A 25244-nucleotide genomic window follows, 5' to 3' on the forward strand; every position below is an offset into this window, starting at 1 on the left:
GCATTTGGCATTTGGCATTTGGCATTTGTCATGCAAAGATCTCTATGTTTTTGAGCGACCACTTCCAACCTTTTTCCTTCCAATATGTATTAGACTTCTCATTCCTGTTGCAGACGATGAGGAAGGGGTATCAGGGCGTGCATCAGGGGCAGGTAAGTTAGGGGGCAGGTATGATGGCCTCGTGTTCTGGTTGCAAGTCATCTGGTGACTAAGGTGTTGTGTTGCCTGATGGGTAGGTCTCCATTGCAACTGTTCTCTTTAAAGTCTGTCTTCTATTCTGTTGGTTGGATTTCTATAGCCATCTCTTGCTTCTTTGTACTCTCTTTGTAAGCTCGAAGATAGATATCACTTCTCCCTTCTTTTTTTTCTTCTAGTATCTCTTCCTGTCTTTTTGCAGATGTTCCTTGTATCGTATAGGATCATTTTTAAAATGTTGTTTCTATGTCTGTGACCTCTGTGCTGTTTGATGTGGCATCTTCTAAAAACAAAGAATAATACTCAAGTTTTCCAATTGTGCACACCTTGGATACTTTTCTATATTAAAGTAATTTATAACATGATTAAATAAGCCTAACGTTTTTAAAAAGTAAAAAGTAAAAACATAATAGATTTTTGTAATTTCCACCATGTTCTGTCATTTCCATCAGAGTTAAGTTTGTGATGGAAATGACACTTCTGCTGTTTTTGGAGAAAAATTACAGACTGCTTAGCATGCTTTGGGCAACTACGGGAACTTCTATGTCCTCAGGGTCAATTTTGTGGATTTTATAAAAAAATATATGTTTTTATTCTTTATATGTTAAGTTCACACGACAATCACCCCATATTGTTTTCAACATCTCTCTATCAAGTATTTTAGCTACTTTTCAGATGCATTTTATACCTCAATTTCACTGTTTTGCCCTTGTCCCTGACCCAGACTTTTGAGCTACTATGTTTTTCTATGAGAAAACATGAATAATTACACATGATGTAATGTTATCTTCTAGAGAAAGAGTCAATAAAATCAAATCTATATCAATATGTATTGTGAGTATGCCCTTTATATTGTTATTTCCACAAAATATACTTGTCAGTGGTGTCATTTCCACCACTGAGGGCAAATAATAATAATAATAATTAATAAAGTTTTGTCAAGAGAATATCTTTAACGTTTGTTTGCGGACCACCATTTTATCATAGAAGATGAAGAAGAACACAATTTTCTAACAAACACATAATTGTGCATTTTATTAAAATGAGCAGCGTTTGAATTGTTCAGACATTGCCTCATCTGCACCATGCTTTCTTGATAAAATAGGTTCATGTGATTCTCGTTTGTTCTTACTAGCGACTCCTTGAGTTTTGTTACAACCTCATGACTAAATATGAATGACATTCACATGTATTTATTAACCTCTTTGACCTGACAGGTCATTTTGACAGATGTCAGCATTGCAGCAACAATCTTATACCTTAGTTATAGTTATATAGTAGCTCATCAGGTTTCTCTCTATGTTTTCTGCCTATGTTTTCTCTCAGGCTGATACAGAGAGACTCATCCATGCTTTTATTACAAGCAGGCTTGACTACTGCAATGCTCTCCTGTCTGGTCTACCTAAAAAAAGCCATTGGTCAACTGCAAAATATACAGAATGCTGCAGCGCAGGTACTGACCAAGACCAGACAGAGAGCACACATTACACAGGTTTTCCAGGTCTGCACTAGCTGCCTGTGAGATTTAGAATTCATTTTAAGAATCTTCTATTGGTTTTTAAATAAATCCATGATTGTTCACAATACATGTCAGACATGCATTTAAGTTATGTACCCAGTAGGTCCCTCGGGTCCTCAGGCACTGAGCTTTTAACTATCCCAAATCCTAGAACCATTACAAAAAAAGATTGCAGTATTTGCATGAGGTAGACACGGCTTCCAAAATAACACTGTTTTATTTGCTGCAGTAAGTTTGCAATGTAAGAGTGCAGTAAAACTGCTGTTCAACTGCAGTACACTACATTTATTATTAAAACACACCTTTTTAGCTTTGCTTTTCCTTAAGAGGCTTTTTAGCCATTCCATTCGTGTTATTCTTTAGTTTTTATCCTCATGTTTGTTGTGTAGTAAATGTTTCAGTTTTTATTTTCATTGTCATTATTCGTTTTTCCTGTGAAGCTCACTGTGTTGCATTCCATGTCTGAAATGTGCTGTAGAAATAAGGCTTGATTTGATTTGATTGGGTATTGGCTACGTTTTATATTTAAAAAGAAAAATCTGATTACAAGTTTATTTGACCAGTACACTCCAGGCATGGTACATTTATATTTCACAATCATGAGGATACTTCCTATTTCAAGCCCATTCACCAGCTCCATTATTCCAAGTTGTCATAATTTAACTTTAAGGAAACGACTCCCTCTGCTGGCCAAATAAGATAACATTCCTTTTGTCTCAGAACTGTATTGACTCAGGTCAATCTCTCCCTTTCGACAGGCCTTGTTTCATGTACAGTAGGGCTTCCATTTACTCTGGTATTCACATTAAGCTGAAAAAAACCCAAGACACCCCGGGTAGAAAAACTGAACCATGCCCATTTTACACTGATGATACAACTGTTTTATTAAATGTCATGATTTTAATTTTTTTTTTTTATCTCCAGGTTATAATTGAAAGGATTCAGGAACTGCCTCAGAGACCTCCTCAGCATCTGTCTCCACTGTGCTGAGCTTCTGTAAGGGCATCCTGCAAATCACAGACCCCCTGACACAGGTGTTTGAGGTCTTTCTTCTTACCCTGATCAGGTACCTGTTGAGTCTGTCCAGAGGTAGCAGGCCAATGTCAACCGTGTGTTTGTCCAAGTCACAACACACATGCTCCCGCACCTCCCCCTGCTCAGGGACCTACTGACCATCAGGGCCTAGATGGCCGAGAATGACCCATGTGTTGGCCAGCACCTGAGTAGGGACATCCGTGGTAAGGTGGACACCATCCGGCAGTCTGCCCTGTTCCTGCCAGACCACCTCCAGGCGTATAAGGAGGAGCCAGGAATGAAGAAAGGGTTGGCAAGGAAGGGCCTACTCTCCCTAATCCACTCAGTAATTACAAAGCTCTGTGACACCACTCTCCATTACGGGGTCAGGTGGAGTTCCCTCCCGCTGCTCTTCAGGTTCTCATTGGTCGCCTACTGTAAAGGAGAGGATAATAAAGAACACAGTTAATCACCGCGTGGATTTCATAAACGTGGTGACTCTCAAAGACACGTTTGATGGTGAAAACTACAGCTTAGCTCTGCTGGCTTTGGAGAACCTCTTGAATTTATGCTTGACGGCTGACAGGATAAAGAACAAGGAGGTTCAGTGGATTTTTTATAGGAAGGTGGTTAAGATGTTGTTTGACAATGCCAATCCCATTATATCAGCATGGTACCGCTGTCTAAAAGCCCTGCTCAGTCTCAACCACCTGATCATAGAGCCGGACGTGGACGAGCTGCTGTCGGCCGGATGGATCAACTCCGACTGCACAGAGCCACTGGTTAGGAAGGCACACGAGGCCCTCATCTCCTCTGTTCTCCTGACCTACGCCAAGCTGAGGAGCTCCTGGCTGTCATCTGCCGCCCAGCAGTGGATGAGTTCCGACAGCCTGTTCCTCCAGTGGCAGTGCAAAGGACGCTCAGCAGTGGATGAGTTCCGACAGCCTGTTCCTCCAGTGGCAGTACAAAGGACGCTCAGCAGTGGATGAGCGCCGACAGCCTGTTCTTCATAGGACGCTCAGCAGTGGAAGAGCGCCGACAGCCTGTTCTTCATAGGACGCTCAGCAGTGGAAGAGCGCCGACAGCCTGTTCTTCATAGGACGCTCAGCAGTGGAAGAGCGCCGACAGCCTGTTCTTCATAGGACGCTCAGCAGTGGAAGAGCGCCGACAGCCTGTTCTTCATAGGACGCTCAGCAGTGTATTTTTTCTTCACAATTATTTAACCAGGTAGGGTAGTTGAGAACAAGTTCTCATTTACAACTGTGACCTGGCCAAGATAAAGCAAAGCAGTTTGACACATACAACAACACAGAGTTACACATGGAATAAACAAACATATAGTCAATATCACAATAGAGAAAAAGTCTACAGTGCCTTGCGAAATTATTCGGCCCCCTTGAACTTTGCGACCTTTTGCCACATTTCAGGTTTCAAACATAAAGATATAAAACTGTATTTTTTTGTGAAGAATCAACAACAAGTGGGACACAATCATGAAGTGGAACGACATTTATTGGATATTTCAAACTTTTTTTTTAAATCAAAAACTGAAAAATTGGGCGTGCAAAATTATTCAGCCCCTTTACTTTCAGTGCAGCAAACTCTCTCCAGAAGTTCAGTGAGGATCTCTGAACGATCCAATGTTGACCTAAATGACTAATGATGATAAATACAATCCACCTGTGTGTAATCAAGTCTCCGTATAAATGCACCTGCACTGTGATAGTCTCAGAGGTCCGTTAAAAGCGCAGAGAGCATCATGAAGAACAAGGAACACACCAGGCAGGTCCGAGATACTGTTGTGAAGAAGTTTAAAGCCGGATTTGGATACAAAAAGATTTCCTAAGCTTTAAACATCCCAAGGAGCACTGTGCAAGCGATAATATTGAAATGGAAGGAGTATCAGACCACTGCAAATCTACCAAGACCTGGCCGTCCCTCTAAACTTTCAGCTCATACAAGGAGAAGACTGATCAGAGATGCAGCCAAGAGGCCCATGATCACTCTGGATGAACTGCAGAGATCTACAGCTGAGGTGGGAGACTCTGTCCATAGGACAACAATCAGTCGTATATTGCACAAATCTGGCCTTTATGGAAGAGTGGCAAGAAGAAAGCCATTTCTTGAAGATATCCATAAAAAGTGTTGTTTAAAGTTTGCCACAAGCCACCTGGGAGACACACCAAACATGTGGAAGAAGGTGCTCTGGTCAGATGAAACCAAAATTGAACTTTTTGGCAACAATGCAAAACATTATGTTTGGCGTAAAAGCAACACAGCTGAACACACCATCCCCACTGTCAAACATGGTGGTGGCAGCATCATGGTTTGGGCCTGCTTTTCTTCAGCAGGGACAGGGAAGATGGTTAAAATTGATGGGAAGATGGATGGAGCCAAATACAGGACCATTCTGGAAGAAAACCTGATGGAGTCTGCAAAAGACCTGAGACTGGGACGGAGATTTGTCTTCCAACAAGACAATGATCCAAAACATAAAGCAAAATCTACAATGGAATGGTTCAAAAATAAACATATTCAGGTGTTAGAATGGCCAAGTCAAAGTCCAGACCTGAATCCAATCGAGAATTCAAAGTTCAAGGGGGCCGAATACTTTCGCAAGGCACTGTATGTACAGTGTGTGCAAATTAGGTAAGATAAGGGAGGTAAGGCAATAAATAGGCAATTGTGGCGAAATAATGACAATTTAGCAGTTAAACACTGGAGTGATAGATGTGCATCGGTGTTCTTCAAGGTTCCGTTTTAGGACCACTATTGTTTTCACTATATATTCTACCTCTTGGGGATGTCATTCGAAAACATAATGTTAACTTTCACTGCTATGTGGATGACACACAGCTGTACATTTCAATGAAACATGGTGAAGCCCCAAAATTGCCCTCGCTAGAAGTCTGTGTTTCAGACATAAGGAAGTGGATGGCTGCAAACGTTCTACTTTTAAACTCGGACAAAACAGAGATGCTTGTTCTAGGTCCCAAGAAACAAAGAGATCTTCTGTTGAATCTTACAATTAATCTTGATGGTTGTACAGTCATCTCAAATAAAACTGTGAAGGACCTTGGCGTTACTCTGGACCCTGATCTCGCTTTTGACGAACATATCAAGACTGTTTCAAGGACAGATTTTTCCATCTACACAACATTGCAAAAATCAAAAACTTTCTGTCCAAAAATTATGCAGAAAAATTAATCCAAGCTTTTGTTACTTCCAGGTTAGACTACTGCAATGCTCTACTTTCCGGCTACCCGGATAAAGCACTAAATAAACTTCAGTTAGTGCTAAATACGGCTGCTAGAATCCTGACTAGAACCAAAAAAATGTATCATATTACTCCAGTGCTAGCCTCCCTAGACTAGCTTCCTGTTAAGGCAAGGGCTGATTTCAAGGTTTTCCTGCTAACCTACAAAGCATTACATGGGCTTGCTCCTACCTATCTCTCTGATTTGGTCCTGCCGTACATACCTACACGTACGCTACGGTCACAAGACGCAGGCCTCCTAATTGTCCCTAGAATTTCTAAGCAAACAGCTGGAGGCAGGGCTTTCTCCTATAGAGCTCAATTTTTATGGAATGGTCTTCCTACCCATGTGAGAGACGCAGACTTGGTCTCAACTTTTAAGTCTTTACTGAAGACTCATCTCTTCAGTGGGTCATATGATTGAGTGTAGTCTGGCCCAAGAGTGTGAAGGTGAACGGAAAGACTCTGGAGCAACGACCTGCCCTTGCTGTCTCTGCCTGGCCGGTTCCCCTCTTTCCACTGGGATTCTCTGCCTATAACCCTATTACAGGGGCAGAGTCACTGGCTTACTGGGGCTCTTTCATGCCGTCCCTTGGAGGGGTGCGTCACTTGAGTGGGTTGAGTCACTGATGTGATCTTCCTGTCTGAATTGGCGCCCCCCCTTGGGTTGTGCCGTGGCGGAGATCTTTGTGGGCTATACTCGGCCTTGTCTCAGGATGGGAAGTTGGTGGCTGAAGATATCCCTCTAGTGGTGTGGGGGCTGTGCTTTGGCAAAGTGGGTGGGGTTATGTCCTTTCTGTTTGGTCCTGTCCAAGGGTATATTTCGGATGGGGCCACAGTGTCTCCTGACCCCTCCTGTCTCAGCCTCCAGTATTTGTGCTGCAGTAGTTTATGTGTCGGGGAGCTAGGGTCAGTTTGTTATATCTGGAGTACTTCTCCTGTCAGTTTTACGAGGGTGTGTTTGGCGGCATGAGTGAAGGATGCTTTGTTGCGAAATAGGAAGCCAATTCTAGATTTAATTTTGTATTGGAGATGCTTAATGTGAGTCTGGAAGGAGAGTTTACAGTCTAACCAGACACCTAGGTATTTATAGTTGTCAACATATTCTAAGTCAGAACCGTCCAGAGTAGTGATACTAGACGGGTGGGCAGGTGCGGGCAGGGATCGGTTGAAGAGCATGCATTTAGTTTTACTTGCATTCAAGAGCAGTTGGTGGCCACGGAAGGAGAGTTGTATGGCATGGAAGCTCATCTCGAGGTTAGTTAACACAATGTCCAAAGAAGGGCCAGAAGTATACAGAATGGTGTTGTCTGCGTAGAGGTGGATCAGAGAATCACCAGCAGCAAGAGCGGCATCATTGATGTATAGAGAAAAAAGAGTCTGCCCGAGAATTGAACCCTGTGGCACCCCCATAGAGACTGCCAGAGGTCCGGACAACAGGCCCTCCGATTTGACACACTGAACTCTGTCTGAGAAGTAGTTGGTGAACCCTGCGAGGCAATCATTTGAGAAACCAAGGCTGTTGAGTCTAAGAATGTGGTGATTGACAGAGTCGAAAGCCTTGGCCAGTTCAATGAATACAGCTGTACCGTATTGTCTCATCGATGGCGGTTATGATATCGTTTGGGACTTTGAGCGTGGCTGATTTGCACCCATGACCAGCTCGGAAACCAGATTGCATAGTGAAGAAGGTACGGTGGGATTTGAAATGGTTGGTAATCTGTTTTTTAACTTGGCTTTCGAAGACCTTAGAAATGCAGGGTAGGATAGATATAGGTCTGTAGCAGTTTGGGTCTAGAGTGTGTCCCATTTGAAGAGGGGGATGACCGCGGCAGCTCTCAAATCTTTGGGGATCTCAGACGATACGAAAGAGAGTTTGAACAGGCTAGTAATAGGGGCTGCAACAATTCCAGCTGATCATTTTAGAATGAGAGGGTCCAGATTGTCTAGCCTTGCTGATTTGTAAGGGTCCAGATTTTGCTGCTCTTTCAGAACATCAGCTATCTGGATTTGGGTGAAGGAGAAATGGGGAGGCTTGGGCAAGATGCTGTCGGGGATTCAGGGCTGTTGACCAGGTAGGGGTGGCCAGGTGGAAAGCATTGCCAGCCGTAGAAAAATGCTTATTGAAATTCTATATTATAGTGGATTTATCGGTGGTGACAGTGCTCCATAGGATATAACCCCACCCACTTTGCCAAAGCACAGCCCCCACACCACTAGAGGGATATCTTCAACCACCAACTTACCATCCTGAGACAAGGCCGAATAGAGCCCACAAAGATCTCCGCCACGGCACAACCCAAGGGGGGGCGCCAACCCAGACAGGAAGATCACATCAGTGACTCAACCCACTCAAGTGACGCACCCCTCCTAGGGACGGTATGAAAGAGCCCTAGTAAGCCAGTGACTCAGCCCCTGTAATAGGGTTATAGGCAGATAATCCCAGTGGAAAGAGGGGAACCGGCCAGGCAGAGACAGCAAGGGAGGTTCGTTGCTTTACAGTGGATGAGCTCCGACAGCCTGTTCTCCATAGGGCACTCAGCAGTGGATGAGCTCCGACAGCCTGTTCTCCAAAGGGCACTCAGCAGTGGATGAGCTCCGACAGCCTGTTCTCCATAGGGCGCTCAGCAGTGGATGAGCTCCGACAGCCTGTTCTCCATAGGACGCTTACAGTGGATGAGCTCCGACAGCCTGTTCTCCATAGGACGCTTACAGTGGATGAGCTCCGATAGCTTGTTCCCCATAGGACGCTCAGCAGTGAATGCTCTCCGACAGCCTGTTCTCCATAGGACGCATACAGTGGATGAGCTCCGACAGCCTGTTCTCCATTGGACGCTTACAGTGGATGAGCTCCAACAGCCTGTTCTCCATAGGACGCTTACAGTGGATGAGCTCCAACAGCCTGTTCTCCATATGACCCATCTCTTGCAAAAACTGCTCACTCTCCAACAAATGAAGAAAGTTATCCTAAGCATGAGCTATGGGACAGACTAGAGCTTCAGATGTCCTCCGCAGAGCAGTTAAGTACAATGTGGGGAGAGAAGATCCTCAACTTGGCCTGCATAGTGAACAACTATGGCACTGCCAGGTCAGTAGTATGGATGCCATCACCTACCCAGTAGCACATTGGTACCTAGTTACCACAAACCTACCAATGATCTCGCTATACCTCTCAGAGGACGAAGTGCTCTATATAGCTGAAGTTCTCCTCAGCTCCCTACTTCAGAAGACACTAGACGACACCACTGAGAGGCTGTCTGTCTCTCTCATTTCCAAACATCTGCTTGAGAGCCTCATTCTGGTCGAGTTACCCATTACTCACTCTGCTGTGGTTAGATTGTGGGGATTCTCAGCAGCACCCCAGACATGACCCCAGTCCATCCAGCACTCATGAAGTTAAGTGAAAGTCAGTTGTTCAACAGCTGAAGACAAAATAAGTAACTCAGTCAGACGGTGATGTCACTGAAGCCCCTTCTGCTTTGAAGAGACTGGAGGCCACATACTGAGCTCTAGTACGACTGGAGCCTCTTTAACCCTATCTGAAAGTCAAGTCAATAACCTTTTAAGCTTACTTCAAGTCACCAATGCTCTTAACCCAGATCGAATGTCATCTGAAGACTTTTCAGGGCTCTTTTTGTTCTTAATTCCTCATGGCCACAGACACACAGCTACATAATGACGTGAAGCCTTCAGTGACAAGATATCTGCCGAATCAGATCTTCAGTCTCATGGGGTCACTTCTGGCAGGGAATAATTCCCATTGTGTTTTAAAGATTGTGCATAGGAGTAGCCTCTTGGAGGCAGCTTTGGCAGCTCTCCTTTCACACTGCAGTAAGGGCCTCTCAAACTGTGGACAGCTCTGCTTGGCTGACTTTCTTAAAAACCATCCAGGATTTCATCCAGTCCCTGATTCTTTTTATAATCCATAGAAAGAGTCGTGTCTGTCTCAACCAATCGAAATGCACAGGTGGTCGTTATGGCTTTGTCTACTGTCCCAGGAAACACTGTTGTCTGTACAGCTCCTGCTTGCATCTTTGAACACACTGTGCCAGGCCATGACCTCCAGCCTCAGCAAAACCAAGCAGCTAGATGAGACCCTGAGCCACTTGCTGGGGAAGAGCACTGCTGTCATGGGCCCTGCCATCAAGGCCTGCTTGACAGACAGTCTGCTAGGCCAGACCTTCACTGTGGATGTGATGACCGGGATGGTGAAGAGCGAGCTGACCTGCGCTTGCCTACAGGATGAGCCTAGTGAGGGCATCACCCAGGAGAGTCTAAGTCACATGGGTCTCTATAGGAACTTCAGCCAGCAGATCCTGCGAGAGCTGTGCCCATCCTAGCACCCCATGGACTTCCTGGTCTCATCGCTCCACTTCTTTTCACTCTCTTATTACACAACAATGCACGTTTCTTTTTCATTTTTAGATTGACAATGACATTTTAGTCATTTAGCAGACACTCTTATACAGAGCCACTTACAGTTAGTGCATTCATCTTAAGATAGCTAGGTGGGACAACCACATATCACAGTCATAGTAAGTACTATTTCCTTAACAAAGCAGCTATCAACAAAGTCAGAGCTAGTAAAAGAAAAAGAGATCAGACTTGGTAGTGTGTTCTGAGACGGTAGTGTGTTCTGAGATGGTAATGTGTTCTGAGATGGTAGTGTGTTCTGAGATTGTAGTGTGTTCTGAGATGGTAGTGTGTTCTGAGATGGTAGCGTGTTCTGAGATGCTCACCTGTACATTGTGGGATTTCCTGCTCCTGATAATAGCTGTAATAACCCTCCAGTAAATGTCCAAGTAAATTTCCTGTAGCATCAATGACAGACCGTCCAGTAAATGTCCAAGTTAACTTCCTGTACCGTCACTGACAAACATAGGTGACTAAAACAGACATCATTCAGAATTTCACAGAATTTCTCTTGAAAACAAAATAATAATAAAATACAACGAATAACGAAGTTTCTTGCCAGCTGCCTGATTCCAGAAAGCTGCTTAGAGTCATTCTGACTCATTGCGTCTCAGATGATGTCTGCCGTGGTAGTAACTATTCACTGTGACTTTTGATGTGCTGTGCTTTATTGAGGACTGTTCATCCAAATAAATGAATGCCGCTGAAAGATATTATTTGAGGTAGAATCATGCAAAATCTAGTTATGGTAAAGGCACAATGTGTCCTCACTTACAACCCTGCTTCCATGCTTCAAGAGGGACAAAACAAAGCATTGGATTGGCTTTGGCATTGACTTAACATGGAATTGAAGGGTAAATGTGTTTCCTATTTAGTGTAGAAACCCCCTTAGGGCATTGCAAAAAGAAACACAGTGTCGTGTCTTTGGCTATGCCGGATTAAGTGATATGACATGCTATTCTATAAAATAATTTATCCGTAATTAATATGACCTGATTGAGCTAATCATGTAAATGTAATTAACTGGAGAGTCGGGCAACACAAAATTATATTTATAGAGCTGTTATCTTCTGAATAAACTCTTAAAGACCTAGTAATATTTTACCTCAATAGCAGTCAATATTAGTCGTCATCTTAATTCAGTCTCATCTGAAAGTTGTAAATTCTTGGTTATCTGCATGAACCCTGGCTAACAAGTTGAATCAGCAATACAAAATTGGGTTTAATAATTTTTTTCTAAATTACCGCCCATTTGGAAAAGGAAAATGTAATAAATATTTACTCTGAGCTGCGCTTCGGTAGGTTGGTGGTAGATGGAAGGCCATGTTGCCCAACCGAGTCATTCGTCCTTTGAAGAATGTCTCTGCTGGTAAATTGAATACGTTGTAGTAACGTCGTTGTCTGGTAGACGGGATACTCTGTCTGTTCCTTCCTAACCCTCGTTTTCAGCGGTTGTTGCTAACTCAACGGCTAGGAGGTATCACTTCTGTAGTGAATAAGAGTTCAAAGTTCATACCATTCGCAACCAAAGCTCACGCTGATGTTGGCTTCGTTCTGTAGTTATTATCTGAACCGTTCTGACACCGGACCGTCGTCCTCACGTCCTCGGAACAGGAGGTTATATTGTCGTCAAGGGCTTATATAGGAAGGGAGAGGAGGGCGTGTTTGAAAAGTTTTGTAGCCCATGTCCCTTCACAGGGGCAGGCCAATGATTGAGCAGTGGCCTGCAAATCTCACATTTTAGAAGCTAAAATCACATTTCATCCCATCATGAATAATTTCATATTCAAACGTTTAAATTGAACAACAATTTCATGTGAATGCGATAACTCTGATGTGTAGACTTTCCACTGTATAGTTTTGTCATCTTATCATTGATGAGAATGTCTCAGATGACAACCGAACTGACATCATATTCATTAAGTACCACCGCATGTGTTCAATTGGTCGGATTACCAGAATATAGTTAATTTCCCCCACCTTCTGATGTTCCCAGAATCTCTATGTTAACCAAAGGGTTTGCAAATGTAACATCAGTAGGGTAGAGAGAGGAAAAGGTGGGGGGGGGAGGTATTTATGACTGTCATAAACCTACCCCCAGGCCAACGTCATGACAACAGTCTGGCAGTCCGTTACAAAGCATGTCACGCTTCTCCTGCTCTGCACTGTCTCCCATGTCCTGGATGTGATTTGGGGGAAGGATTGGTTTAGCTGGGGAAAGCCAATTTTGTCTCCCTGTCTCAGTCTCAGTGTGCAGCAGGGAGAGTGACTACCTGTCCCATTTAATCAAGCTGAATCTGATTTCATTTATTGATATGGCCCACTCTCAACTCACTGCAACTCTGCAGGAAGAACTAACATTAGGTGTTACCACACACAACTACAATCCCTCACTGTGTCCACAAGACTTACAAACAGGAATGTTGTCTCACCCCAATTGGTGTTCCAGTATTTCTGTTTTTCTCTGTTCTCTCTCTCTGGGTGACATTTAGTACATTGAGAACCCACACAGGATGTAGTACTTCTCTCTCTTTCTGTCCTTTGTCTCTGGTTCAACTCCCATTGTCCTCTCTTCTCTCAGTTTCTAGTGAAGGAGTCTGGCAAGCAGACAACCCTGACCGCTGCTCTGACCATGCCAGTGCCGGACACTCTGCTCTGTCACGGGGAGGAGATGCTCTCCAACCCCCATGACGTGACCCTGGTGCTGGGAGCCCTGCAGTTTGTCTCCCTTGAACATCTGATCATGGAGGTCTACCACACTACTTTTGAGTCCATCCACGAGGCTCTGTTTGCAGTCATCCAGTGTCTCCCGCAGGTTAGTGGCCTAGGTTCGATACATGTCACTTCATGCATCTTTTTATGTTTTTACCCAATCCTTGGGCATAAGAATGGTTCTTTCTGGGGATGTTTTTAGTGGATGTCATTGTGATTATGAAACCTATATTTGATTCCTTTATTTTATCTCTCAATATTCCCTTTGTCCATGGAGTTCTTTGATGTATTTTGGAGGACGTCTTGTTCTGAATAACACTACAGCAGAGCACATTTTGCCTGTGGTTTGATAACACTACAGCAGAGCACATTTTGCCTGTGGTTTGATAATACTACAGCAGAGCACATTTTGCCTGTGGTTTGATAACACTACAGCAGAGCACATTTTGCCTGTGGTTTGATAACATTACAGCAGAGCACATTTTGCCTGTGGTTTGATAACACTACAGCAGAGCACATTTTGTCTGTGGTTTGATAACACTACAGCAGAGCACATTTTACCTGTGGTTTGATAACACTACAGCAGAGCACATTTTGCCTGGGGTTTGATAATACTAGAGCAGTGCACATTTTGCCTGGGAATTGATAACACTACAGCAGAGCACATTTTGCCTGGGGTTTGATAATACTAGAGCAGTGCACATTTTGCCTGGGAATTGATAACACTACAGCAGAGCACATTTTGCCTGGGGTTTGATAATACTAGAGCAGAGCACATTTTGCCTAGGATTTGATAACATTACAGCAGAGCCCATTTTGCCTAGGATTTGATAACATTACAGCAGAGCACATTTTGCCTAGGATTTGATAACATTACAGCAGAACACATTTTGCCTAGGATTTGATAACATTACAGCAGAGCACATTTTGCCAGGGGTTTGATAACACTAGAGCAGAGCACATTTTGCCTGTGGTTTGATAACACTACAGCAGAGCACATTTTGCCTGTGGTTTGATAACACTACAGCAGAGCACATTTTGCCTGTGGTTTGATAACATTACAGCAGAGCACATTTTGCCTGTGGTTTGATAACACTACAGCAGAGCACATTTTGCCTGTGGTTTGATAACACTACAGCAGAGCACATTTTACCTGTGGTTTGATAACACTACAGCAGAGCACATTTTGCCTGTGGTTTGATAACATTACAGCAGAGCACATTTTGCCTGTGGTTTGATAACACTACAGCAGAGCACATTTTGCCTGTGGTTTGATACCACTACAGCAGAGCACATTTTGCCTGTGGTTTGATACCACTACAGCAGAGCACATTTTGCCTGTGGTTTGATACCACTACAGCAGAGCACATTTTGCCTGAGGTTTGATACCACTACAGCAGAGCACATTTTGCCTGCGGTTTGATACCACTACAGCAGAGGACATTTTGCCTGGGGTTCGAAAACACTACAGCAGAGCACATTTTGCCCGAGGTTTGATACCACTACAGCAGAGTACATTTTGCCTGTGGTTTGATAACACTACAGCAGAGCACATTTTGCCTGGGGTTTGATACCACTACAGCAGAGCACATTCTGCCTGGGGTTTGATAATACTACAGCAGAGCACATTCTGCCTGGGGTTTGATAATACTACAGCAGAGCACATTCTGCCTGGAGTTTGATAATACTACAGCAGAGCACATTCTGCCTGGGGTTTGATAATACTACAGCAGAGCACATTCTGCCTGCGGTTTGATAACACTACAGCAGAGCTGGTTTGCCTGGGATTTGATAACACTACAGCAGAGCTGGTTTGCCTGGGATTTGATAACACTACAGCAGAGCACATTTTGCCTGGGGTTTGATAATACTAGAGCAGTGCACATTTTGCCTGGGAATTGATAACACTACAGCAGAGCACATTTTGCCTGGGGTTTGATAATACTAGAGCAGTGCACATTTTGCCTGGGAATTGATAACACTACAGCAGAGCACATTTTCCTGGGGTTTGATAATACTAGAGCAGAGCACATTTTGCCTAGGATTTGATAACATTACAGCAGAGCCCATTTTGCCTAGGATTTGATAACATTACAGCAGAGCACATTTTGCCTAGGATTTGATAACATTACAGCAGAGCACATTTTGCCTAGGATTTGATAACATTACAGCAGAGCACATTTTGCCAGGGGTTTGATAACACTAGAGCAGTGCACATTTTACCTGGGGTTTGATAACACTACAGCAGAGCACATTTTGGGGTTTGCATCACTTCTCTGAAGTACAACACAAGGAGCCCTGTTTTGTGCACTTCTAATCTCTGGTTGGGGATTAGTTTCATATTCACAAGTAGGGTCTTCTGATTTTCCTTTTAGCCAGACACCCTCAGGGTGTGAAGATCAATCATTGTCAGTGCTGTGGATTCCTTCTTTTCATTCCTTCCCCTGAACCACAACTCAAGCCATGCTTCTCGGTAATCGAAAGCCCTAGCACTTTAATATGTCCATGTACAGAGTGTCTGATTTGTGTTTAATTTGCTGTTCACGATAGAAAAAACAGTACTTCTGTTATTGTGTCATAAACAATGGAATACAAGGCTTAGACAGGTAGATGGAAACAGTACTTCTGTTATTGTGTCATAAACAATGGAATACAAGACTTAGACAGGTAGATGGAAACAGTACTTCTGTTATTGTGTCATAAACAATGGAATACAAGGCTTAGACAGGTAGATGGAAACAGTACTTCTGTTATTGTGTCATAAACAATGGAATACAAGACTTAGACAGGTAGATGGAAACAGTACTTCTGTTATTGTGTCATAAACAATGGAATACAAGGCTTAGACAGGTAGATGGAAACAGTACTTCTGTTATTGTGTCATAAACAATGGAATACAAGGCTTAGACAGGTAGATGGAAACAGTACTTCTGTTATTGTGTCATAAACAATGGAATACAAGGCTTAGACAGGTAGATGGAAACAGCGGCTGCATGCTAAGGTGCTAGCACAGACAATGTGCACTGCAGCAAAGGGAATATTAGAGTTGCTGTCTTGGCAAGCGAAATGGTTGGCTTGCCTAGTGTTTTATCCTGCAGCCAGGAAATCCATTTTTATGTAATTTGGTGCAAACATCAGTGTCCATTGATCCACGGTGTGGACTGACCCGTAGAAAGATTTAGTCTTGTTCATAATAATAGTTCTCGCTGAAGCAAATTTGAATCATACCTTTTCACTACCAAAATCACATTAACTTTATTCAATTTACAATACTTTGACAATAGCAAGCAACTCTATGCTATATGGTTTTTCATTCTCAAGCCCTTGTAATCTCTCTGTAATGATGCGTCTCCTGAAGGCTTCACTTCTCCCTGAAATTATGCGTCTCCTGAAGGCTTCCCTTTTCCCTGCAATGATTCGTCTCCTGAAGGCTTTTGACACTGTGTAGGTGTTGCCTTGGGAGGCCTTATACTTGCATGGACAAATAACATCTGTCTACACACCTGTCACACAGGTTTACCTAAACGTTAATACAGAATCTTCCTGGCAGATGCTGCTCCAATTTCTCTAGCTTGATTCAGCCTATCACACAAGCACAAAACGGAGTGACTAGCTTACCCCTTCCCCATTTGCCATGACTATTATACTCAGTCAACCTTGGATCTTGGCCAGCACCTAAGTTAGCCCATTTCCACTTGACATTGAACATATTTTGGGGGTGCTAACCAAAGAAAACATCCCACTGCCTCCCACTGTAGGCAATAAAACAGAATATCTTCAGAATCAATTTCTGAAAAGGGCTGTTGGTCTGTGCCAGATGGGTGCTTAAGTGGAGGCAGATGTGCTCTGGAGAAGTGCACGTCTTTGGCGTGAACACTGGAGGATGTGTGGAAATGATTACCTTGCCAACTGATGACTCATAGGAACATGGTAGCTCCTGAGCCTGAGAATTGAGGGCATTTTTTCTCTTTCTCTCTCATTGGGAGACTGATAGCACATGGCACCTTCCTCTCCTCGACCCATACCAAAACAATTACAGACATCCAAGAACAGGGTCTAACAACCGTCTGAAAAATATAGACCCACGCTTCAGTTTGATTATGTATTACATTTTTTTCCTCAAATGTAAAATGCTTTAAAAGCATGCTATAGCTAAATGTAATAGAATCTAAATGTCTTTCAAATGTAAAGTTGTCGAAGTTGAACTTTTTGTAACGTGGCCCTTTTTTGGAATGTGCCCAGGTGAAAGCGATGCAGTCTTACCTCAACTGTTTGTACCGCCTGGAGGCCTCCTCATTCACGGGGGAGACAGAAGGGTGAGAATGAGAAAGGTAAGGTCATCGGTTCATTTAATCATTTATTCACTCACTCAGCCAGTACTTCGTATGTTAATCCAAGTATTCACCCATTAACTCATAATCTCAATTGATAGGAATGACATTGGCATTTACAGGAATTGTGTGCATCCTATATATTATTCAGCAGTTTCTATTTTCCTGCTGGTTCCCATTAAAGAACAGCAACCAACCATCTTCATGTGTACTGAATGTCTTCATGTGGACTAAGTGTCATGTGCACTAAATATCTTTATGTGGACTAAGTGTCTTCATGTGGACTAAGTGTCTTCATGTGTACTAAATGTCTTCATGTGGACTAAATGTCTTCATGTGGACTAAATGTCTTCATGTGGACTAAATGTCTTCATGTGTACTGAATGTCTTCATGTGTACTGAATGTCTTCATGTGGACTAAGTGTCATGTGCACTAAATATCTTTATGTGGACTAAGTGTCTTCATGTGGACTAAGTGTCTTCATGTGTACTAAATGTCTTCATGTGGACTAAATGTCTTCATGTGGACTAAATGTCTTCATGTGGACTAAATGTCTTCATGTGTACTATATGTATTTTTCAGCCTAAAAACGGCCATAATTAAATCATGCAACCCTGCTGATGTAAGAACTACAGGCCCATTAGTATATCACCTGTGGTGTCCAAGGTGCTGAAAAGTGTGTAGCAGAGCAACTGATTGCCCACCTCAACAACAGCCGCCTCACAGTACCTGCCATGCAGTCCAAGATGGACAAAGCGTTGTTGGGGCTGAATTTCTAGACCCAAGGAAAGCTTTTGATACTGTTAACCATGTGGTTCTCATCACAAAACTGTCCAAGAACCTGCCCAGGAACTGGGGTTGAAAATTAGCCGCCTGGCTAAAACTGGCACTTTTACTGAAATGTTGATTAATGTGCACTGTCCCTGGAAAAATAAAAATAAACTCAAACTCGTGCTGTCACCAGGCTAACCAGTCCTGTTAGTAGGGCAGGAGTATTGCAGGAAAAAGGAGAATATGATAGGTGTGTTTTATCATGTTATATTATGCTATTTCACACGTGAAACTGGGCCTATTTTAAATCAGCAGAGCTCATCCAGTGGAAAGAGAGAAAGGAAGAAGAATGGTTTCGCCTTTAGTAATGTTATATTTCTGTAGCTGGTTGTATGCCTTGCTGGTCCCCGAGGACTGGATCAAAAGCAATGTGAGGGAAATCTAACATTCCCACTGAGGATGACAGAACTGTCGTAGGAGACATGAAAAGCACAGTGCACAGCAGGAGTCCAGTACAAGCTCGTGGATGGACACCTTTTAAAGTCCTGCACTGCTGCAAGCATCCCTGATGAGTTGAATCAGTGTTGAGGAGCTGTATTCAGCTTTGTGATCAACATATTCAGGGATACATTATGTTTTCCTGTTTCTAAAAGGAGCAGCATAATCTCAACATCAAAGCCTTCCTGACGTTGCTCACGAAAAGGAAATAATGACATATTCAATTATGCAACAGTAATTGTCTTCAGATGGGGTTTATTTTTAGAAATCATATATAACACGTTGTAAGTGTTCGTCTTCCTCAGCCAAAGGAGGCCAACTCTGTACACATCTAGGCAGACCTCCCCTGTTCCAGGCACAGGAGGAAGGGTCAACAAGAGGAGATGGAGAGGAGCAGCTTGTTGATTTGAACTAGCATATAAGGCTCAGTGCATCATGTCCTGGCTGGCCCTGTGAAATATAGTAACCATCACAGGTGACAAATTACATGGAGACTGGGTTGTTTAACAACACCTCTCACCCTGACAACAGTGGCCATATTTCTCCTCTGTTTGTTTTCAGCAAGTGAGCTGTGCTTTACTGTACATCTAATCAGTCAAGAGAGGAAAGCAGGGATGGAGAAATTGTTCCAGCCGGGCTATACTGGGCTATACTGTTTGTTTTATGCAGACTGTGAGCATAAACATTAGTTTATACACAATTAGAATGATTAAATAGCGTTTGTTGCTCCATATTCTGCTCTTAACTATCATGATTAATGTCTCAGCTTATACAAAACCCTGTTGTTATTGTTCTACTCTGTCACAATGCATTGAACATATATTCATTCTCAGCCGCACCCTGGAGATTTGATTCAAATGCTGTGCTGTCATCAGTTATATCCAGCCTACGTCTGTGTCAGGAGCACAGTGCACTCTGAACACCCACTGTGCTGCATCAGTTATATCCAGCCCACGTCTGTGTCAGGAGCACAGTGCACTCTGAACACCCACTGTGCTGCATCAGTTATATCCAGCCCACGTCTGTGTCAGGAGCACAGTACACTCTGAACACCCACTGTGCTGCATCACTCAAAAGTCCCCATTTTGTAGAAGTTGTCCCACTTCTAAAGTTCTGTCTGAAATAAAAGTTTAACCGTCAGTGTTTGGCGCGGTCTAGTTTTCTAAAAGCTCTCCTCTTCTATTCCCCAGCCCCTGAGACCGATGCAGTGGTGCTTTTGAAGTGTACTCGCCTGGTGGAACGCATGTACTCCCACACCGCTACCACAGCCGAGGGCTTCACTATCCTCTCCTCCTTCATGACAGCACAGTACATCAGCGAGTTACAGAAGGTAAGATCTTTGGTTTTCTCTCATCATCAAGGACGATGGTGATTACGATGGGCAATATGAACAAAAATCCATTAAATTGACTGAATTATCACGGTAACGATCAATTGAACGATAAGTTTTTAATATTTTCTACAGATGTTTTTTTTTAAATATTACCCTTAAATCCACTACTACTACTTTGAATGCTGTAGCTATCAATTGTTCCTTTTAAGAATCACCCATATGTAACGATTCTCTTCTTGTGAAGTAGAGGCGGACCAAAGCGCAGCGTGGTGGTTGTTCATTGTAATTTATTGACGACACTATACATGAACAAACTAACGAAAAAACAAGAAACGTGAGAACTCAAAACAGCCCTGTCTGGTGCAAACACAAAAACAGGAACAATCACCCACAAACACACAGTGAAACCCAGGCTACCTAAATATGGTTCCCAATCAGAGACAATGACGAACACCTGCCTCTGATTGAGAACCATATCAGGCCGAACATAGAACTAGACAAACTAGACATGAAACATAGAATGCCCACTCAGATCACACCCTGACCAACCACAACATAGAAATATACAAAGTAAACTATGGTCAGGGTGTGACAGTACCCCCCCCCCCCAAGGTGCGGACTCCGGCCGCAAAACCTGAACCTATAGGGGAGGGTCTGGGTGGGCATCTGTCCGCGGAGGCGGCTCTGGCGCTGGACGTGGACCCCACTCCATAATAGTCTTTGTCCACCTCCTTAGCGTCCCTAGATAGGTGACCCTCCTAAGAGACAGCTCGGGACAGAGGGACAGTTGCTCGGGACAGAGGGACAGCTGCTCGGGACAGAGGGACAGCTGCTCGGGACAGAGGGACAGCTGCTCCGGGCGGAGGGGCTCTAGCGGCCCCTGGCTGACTGGCGGCACTGGCGGCCCCTGGCTGACTGGCGGCCCCTGGCTGACTGGCGGCACTGGCGGCCCCTGGTTGACTGGCGGCACTGGCGCTGGGCTGACTGGCGGCACTGGCGGCCCCTGGCTGACTGGCGGCACTGGCGGCCCCTGGCTGACTGGCGGCACTGGCGGCCCCTGGCAGACGGGCGGCATTGGCGGCCCCTGGCAGACGGGCGGCGCTGGCGGCGCTGGGCAGACGGGCGGCGCTGGCGGCGCTGGGCAGACGGGCGGCGCTGGCGGCGCTGGGCAGACGGGCGGCGCTGGCGGCGCTGGGCAGACGGCGGCGCTGGCGGCGCTGGGCAGACGGGCGGCGCTGGCGGCGCTGGGCAGACGGGCGGCGCTGGCGGCGTTGGGCAGACGGGCGGCGCTGGCGGCGTTGGGCAGACGGGAAGCTCCGGCAGAGGCGCCGGACAGGCGGGAGGCTCCGGCAGAGGCGCCGGACAGGCGGGAGGCTCCGGCAGAGGCGCCGGACAGGCGGGAGGCTCCGGCAGAGGCGCCGGACAGGCGGGAGGCTCCGGCAGAGGCGCCGGACAGGCGGGAGGCTCCGGCAGAGGCGCCGGACAGGCGGGAGGCTCCGGCAGAGGCGCCGGACAGGCGGGAGGCTCCTGCAGAGGCGCCGGACAGGCGGGAGGCTCCGGCAGCGGCGCCGGACAGGCGGGAGGCTCCGGCAGCGGCGCCGGACAGGCGGGAGGCTCCGGCAGAGGCGCCGGACAGGCGGGAGGCTCCGGCAGAGGCGCCGGACAGACGGGAGGCTCCGGCAGCGCTGGAGAGGAGGAAGGCTCTGGTAGCGCCGGAGAGGCGGGAGACTCCGGCAGCGCTGGAGAGGAGGAAGGCTCTGGACGGATGGGCCGGAGAGACAGCCTGGTACGGGGAGCTGCCACCGGAGGGCTGGGGTGTGGAGGTGGTGACGGATAGACCGGGCCGTGCAGGCGCACTGGAGCTCTTGAGCACCGAGCCTGCCCAACCTTACCCGGTTGAATGGTCCCGGTCGCCCTGCCAGTGCGGCGAGGTGGAATAGCCCGCACTGGGCTATGCAGGCGAACCGGGGACACCGTGCGCAAGGCTGGTGCCATGTAAGCCGGCCCAAGGAGACGCACTGGAGACCAGATGCGTAGAGCCGGCTTCATGGCACTTGGCTCGATCTCACTCTAGCCCGGCCGATACGCGGAGCTGGAATGTACCGCACCAGGCTGTGCACCCGCACTGGGGACACCGTGCGCTCCACAGCATAACACGGTGCCTGCCCGGTCTCTCTAGCCCACCGGTAACCACAGGAAGTTGGCGTAGCCATACTCCCTGTTAGCCCCCCCCCAAGAAATTTTTGGGGCTGACTCCCGGGCTTCCATCCACGACGCCGCGCTGCCTCCTCATACCAGCGCCTCTCCGCTTTCGCCGCCTCCCGTTCTTCCTTGGGGCGGCGATACTCTCCTGGCTGAGCCCAAGGTCCTTTACCGTCTAATTCGTCCTCCCATGTCCATACCTCCTCGCGCTGCTCCTGCTGCTGCTTTTTCCTTTGCCCATTACCACACCGCTTGGTCCTGTTGTGGTGGGTGATTCTGTAACGATTCTCTTCTTGTGAAGTAGAGGCGGACCAAAGCGCAGCGTGGTGGTTGTTCATTGTAATTTATTGACGACACTATACATGTTGTCGGTTTGGTCATTGTCGATGTCGATAAGTTGTCGGTTTGGTCATTGTCGATGTCGATGTCGATAAGTTGTCGGTTTGGTCAGTGTCGATGTCGCTAAGTTTTCGGTTTGGTCAGTGTCGATGTCGATAAGTTGTCGGTTTGGTCATTGTCGATAAGTTGTCGGTTTGGTCATTGTCAATAAGTTGTCGGTTTGGTCAGTGTTGATGTCGATAAGTTGTCGGTTTGGTCAGTGTCGATGTCGATAAGTTGTCGGTTTGGTCATTGTCGATAAGTTGTCGGTTTGGTCAGTGTCGATAAGTTGTCGGTTTGGTCAGTGTCGATAAGTTGTCGGTTTGGTCATTGTCAATAAGTTGTCGGTTTGGTCAGTGTTGATGTCGATAAGTTGTCGGTTTGGTCAGTGTCAATAAGTTGTCGGTTTGGTCAGTGTCGATAAGTTGTCGGTTTGGTCAGTGTCGATAAGTTGTCGGTTTGGTCAGTGTCGATAAGTTGTCGGTTCGGTCATTGTCAATAAGTTGTCGGTTTGGTCAGTGTCGATAAGTTGTCGGTTTGGTCAGTGTCGATAAGTTGTCGGTTTGGTCATTGTCAATAAGTTGTCGGTTTGGTCAGTGTCGATAAGTTGTCGGTTTGGTCAGTGTCGATAAGTTGTCGGTTTGGTCAGTGTCGATAAGTTGTCGGTTTGGTCAGTGTCGATAAGTTGTCGGTTTGGTCAGTGTCGATAAGTTGTCGGTTTGGTCAGCTCTAACGATTAGGCTATTATTATACAGGTTGGAAACAACATGACATTTCAGATCTTCTCTCATCATCCCAACAAGCCCTTACATCTGAAGGGAATACACTCTATCTGCAAATTGAATTCAAGGATTTTTATTTGATCCATGGCTGTTTGTATTGTGGTGTTACACTATACATGGGACCATTTAGAGCTACTAAGGCAAGTCCTCTGGACTTCTCCGATTTGAAGGAGAGAGAAGTCAACATTTCATTTCCTCCATAATCTTGTGTCCCGCCCTGCGCCAACTTGTCCTCGAAAGGACTGTACTTACTGTAAAGTCTAGTAGACCGTTTTTCCGTCGATGTGATGCCATTATGTGATGCCATTATGTGATGCCGTCTGAGCATGTCTGGCACTGTCTCAGTTTTTATTTTCCATGGAACATGCAGAGAGGGAAGTTGCATGAGGATTACCTTGGAATGTAAAAATCCATGGGAAACTCTTTGAGTAAGGATCTAACAAAGGATTGATTAAAGAAATAGTTTAACACTGTCATGGTTCTTTCCAGGTAGACTAAGTGCTTTTGTTGTCCAGTTTCCAGCTGGCAGTACATTGTATTCCTACCAGGCTTTCAAAACTGCCTCGGCTGAGTACACAAACAAAGGTGTAAGGAAAAGGCAAAACACAGATCAGCCATCTCACTCATCACACCAACATTATGACGGTTACATTTTAATACCCCTTCCCCAGCCTCAAACGCTCAGTCAAATTGAAACCATTTTTTGGGGGCCTGCCTTTCAAAGATAATGTCTACTTTTTTAAAGATATTTGAAGATGTGCATGCTTTTCCCTGAGAGAATAACTTCACTGGGCTGTTTGTCCACTTCTATCTGAAACATCCTGGTTGGTACTGCCTCTCCCTCGCCTCCCCTCCACTCCTCTCTCCTCCACACCCTCAAGGTGACTCTGCAACCAGACATCAAGAGGCACCTGACAGAGGGAGTCTGTGTTGAGCAGGAGGTAAGGTTTCTGAATAACATCCTCCAGATGGGTCTCAGAGAAGTGTTCAACGAGCTCTACGGTAGTTACACTCCTTACCATAAAACCCAGTGGCAAGGAGAGGAGAAATATACTGCCTGGGACTCTCCTCTATCGTCTCCCTTTCCAGAAAGATTGTCTTTATTATAGGCACATTTTTTCTTAACAAAACAACTGCTTAAACGTGTAAATTGTATTTTTTATGTCATATGGTGAAAAAGAACAAATCATTTGTTGGTCTGCTGAGGATGAGAGTAGATGATTGTAATACCAAAAGCAAATTGTGGAAGTGATTTCTAATGCTTCTAGGTGATTCTGGAAATGGTTTAAACCTGTATATATAGTGGAGGTGAATGTCATTAACATAGCTTTATCACATGCATTCCTTATGAAACCGTGTGCCTGAAACTTTCCCTTGTGATTAGCTGTTGTTATTAACTACCAGACAAGGAAAGCTTAGGAGAAATCTGTATTATACTTGGGGTGAGCTTTCGCAGATGAATACAGGAATAGGATAATTTATTTTCACATATATTGAGCAGAATGACATAGATCTGGTTTTCAGTGGAATGTCATTATGGATATTCCACTGTTGTCTAACATGATCATTTTCCAAAAGGGCTAATCAGGTGAATGTAAACCCTCCAGTAGGAGTCAATATAATCATTTTGCAAGGGTTGTTTTCTTTTCTTCTGCTTCAAAATAAGTATTTGGACCCTCAAGTGTAAACACGAGACATTTCTTAAGTGTTTGTTGACTGAATGTCTTCCGTCATAAAATGTTCAACCCCTTTGTTAAGTCAAGCCTAAATAAGTTCCGGAGTAAAAAGGTGCTTAAAGGTCACATAATAATTTGCAATAATAGTGTTTTGACATGATTT

General features: G+C 45.0%; 1 pseudogene; it reads left to right on the forward strand.

Moving 5' to 3' along the window:
- Positions 1 to 116: 116 nt before the first annotated feature.
- LOC110503035 lies at positions 117 to 24514 on the forward strand (annotated as a pseudogene).
- Positions 24515 to 25244: the final 730 nt, after the last annotated feature.

The sequence above is a fragment of the Oncorhynchus mykiss genome, chromosome 23 (genome assembly GCF_013265735.2).
Source record: "Oncorhynchus mykiss isolate Arlee chromosome 23, USDA_OmykA_1.1, whole genome shotgun sequence".
In the NCBI taxonomy this organism is placed as follows: domain Eukaryota; kingdom Metazoa; phylum Chordata; class Actinopteri; order Salmoniformes; family Salmonidae; genus Oncorhynchus; species Oncorhynchus mykiss.